Here is a 3,227-nt window from a genome sequence, read left to right on the forward strand (position 1 = left end):
TACACCCGCTAGTCACCTGTGTGCAAAGCACGGCGGTAAAACCAGTCTCGCGTAAGCGTACGCGTAATGTCGGTCCGGGCCGCTTCATCCAACAATACCGCTGAACCAAAGTATGACATGCTGGTAAGCAGTATGACTTGTATCGCCCACAACTCACTTGTGTTCTACTCGTGCATATGACATCTACGCATAAAACCTGGCTCGGATGCCACTGTTTGGGAACATAGTAATTTCAAAAATTTCCTACGCACACGCAAGATCATGGTGATGGCATAGCAACGAGAGGGGAGAGTATTGTCCACGTACCCTCGTAGACCATAAGTGGAAGCGTTATGACAACGCGGTTGATGTAGTCGTACATCTTCACGATCCGACCGATCCAAGTACCGAATGTACGGCACCTCCGAGTTTAGCACACGTTCAGCTCGATGACGATCTCCGGGCTCCGATCTAGCAAAGCGTCGGGGATGAGTTCCGTCAGCACGACGGAGTGGTGACAATGATGATGTTCTACCGGCGCAGGACTTCGCCTAAACTCCGCGACGATATGACCGAGGTGGAATATGGTGGAGGGGGGCACCGCACACGGCTAAGGAACGATCCGTAGATCAACTTGTGTGTCTCTAGGGTGCCCCCCTGCCCCCGTATATAAAGGAGCAAGGGGGGAGGCCGGCCGGCCCTAGGGGGTGCGCCAAGGAGGGGGGAGTCCTCCTCCTATTGGAGTAGGACTCCCCTTTCCTAGTCCCACTAGGAAGGAGGAAGGGGGAAGGAAAGAGAGGGAGAGGGAGAGGGAAAGGGGGGGCGCCCCTCCCCTAGTCCAATTCGGACTCCTCATGGGGGGGGGCGCCACCTCCTGGGCTGCTGCCCTCTCTCTTCCCTCAGGCCCACTAAGGCCCAATACTTCCCCGGGGGGTTCCGGTAACCCCTCCGGAACTCCGGTTTTCTCCGAAATCACCCGGAACACTTTCGGTGTCCGAATATAGTCATCCAATATATCGATCTTTATGTCTCGACCATTTCGAGACTCCTCGTCATGTCCGTGATCACATCCGGGACTCCGAACAAACTTCGGTACATTAAAACTTATAAACTCATAATAAAATTGTCATCGTAACGTTAAGCGTGCGGACCCTACGGGTTCGAGAACTATGTATACATGACCTAGAACTATTCTCGGTCAATAACCAATAGCGGGACCTGGATGCCCATATTGACTCCTACATATTCTACGAAGATCTTTATCGGTCAAACCGCATAACAACATACGTTGTTCTCTTTGTCATCGGTATGTTACTTGCCCGAGATTCGATCGTCGGTATCCAATACCTAGTTCAATCTCGTTGCCGGCAAGTCTCTTTACTCGTTACGTAATGCATCATTCTGTAACTAACTCATTAGCTACATTGCTTGCAAGGCTTATAGTGATGTGCATTACCGAGAGGGCCCAGAGATACCTCTCCGACAATCGGAGTGACAAAACCTAATCTCGAAATACGTCAACCCAACATGTACCTTTGGAGACACCTGTAGTACTCCTTTATAATCACCCAGTTACGTTGTGACGTTTGGTAGCACCCAAAGTGTTCCTCCGGTAAACGGGAGTTGCATAATCTCATAGTTACAGGAACATGTATAAGTCATGAAGAAAGCAATAGCAATATACTAAACGATCAAGTGCTAGGCTAACGGAATGGGTCATGTCAATCACATCATTCTCCTAATGATGTGATCCCATTAATCAAATGACAACACATGTCTATGGTTAGGAAACATAACCATCTTTAATTAATAAGGTAGTCAAGTAGAGGCATACTAGTGACGTTGTGTTTGTCTATGTATTCACACATGTATTATGTTTCCGGTTAATACAATTCTAGCATGAATAATAAACATTTATCATGATATGAGGAAATAAATAATAACTCTATTATTGCCTCTAGGGCATATTTCCTTCATCGACTTCACCGGCACCTTCGCTCCGGTCATCAAGCCCGGCACGATACGCACGGTTCTCCACCTTGCGGTCTCCCGTGCTTGGCCGGTGCACCAGATGGACGTCTCCAACGCCTTTCTCCATGGTCACCTCGAGGAGCAGGTCTTCTGCCAGCAGCCCACCGGGTTTGTTGACCTGGCGCTTCCAGACCACGTGTGCCTGCTTTCGCGGTCCTTGTATGGACTTAAGCAGGCTCCGCGCGCTTGGTACCAGCGCATCGCGGCGTTTCTCCATCAGCTCGGGTTCCACTCTATCCGCTCGAACGCCTTACTCTTCGTCTACCATCAGGGCTCTGACACGGCTACTTGCTGCTCTATGTCGACGACATCATCCTGACGGCATGTACTGCTGATCTCCTCAACCAGCTCGCGGCTCATCTTCGCGCTGAGTTCGCCATCAAGGACTTGGGTCCTTTGCAGTACTTCCTCGGTGTCGAGGTGGTGCGCCGTCCGGATGGCTTCTTCCTTCATCAGCGGAAGTACGCTCACGAGCTCCTGGAGCGTGCCGGCATGCTTAACTGCAAGCCCGCCGCTACGCCTGTTGATACGAAGGCCAAGCTTTCTACCACGGATGGTTCTCCTGCGTCAGATGCCGCTTTCTATCGGTCTATTGTTGGTGCTCTCCAGTACCTCACTCTGACTCGATCGGAGATCCAGTATGCCGTGCAGCAGGTGTGTCTTCATATGCATGCTACTCGAGACGTTCACTGGGCTGCTGTCAAGCGGATTCTCCGCTATATCTGTGGCACTATGGATCTTGGCATCACGCTTCACGCCTTCGCCGTCACCGCTCTCACCGCCTATTCCGATGCAGACTGGGCGGGCTGCCCTGACACTCGTCGCTCCACTTCGGGCTATTGTGTCTACCTTGGACCCTCACTTATCTCATGGCCGTCCAAGCGGCAGCCTACGGTCTCTCGTTCCAGTGCTGAGGCTGAGTATCGTGCAGTGGCCAACGCTATCACCGAGTGTTCATGGCTTCGCCAGCTGCTTCAGGAGGTCTCTTGTCCTGTTGACCGTGCCACGGTGGTCTACTGCGACAACGTCTCGGCGGTCTACCTCTCCGCTAACCCGGTGCATCATCGACGGACCAAGCATATTGAGTTGGATATTCATTTTGTTCGGGAACAGGTGGCCCTTGGCCATATTCGTGTTTTACACGTCCCTACTTCTCAACAATTTGCCGATATCATGACCAAGGGCTTGCCTACGACGTCATTTGAGTAGTTCCGGTC

The sequence above is a fragment of the Triticum dicoccoides genome, chromosome 2B (genome assembly GCF_002162155.2).
Source record: "Triticum dicoccoides isolate Atlit2015 ecotype Zavitan chromosome 2B, WEW_v2.0, whole genome shotgun sequence".
NCBI lineage: Eukaryota > Viridiplantae > Streptophyta > Magnoliopsida > Poales > Poaceae > Triticum > Triticum dicoccoides.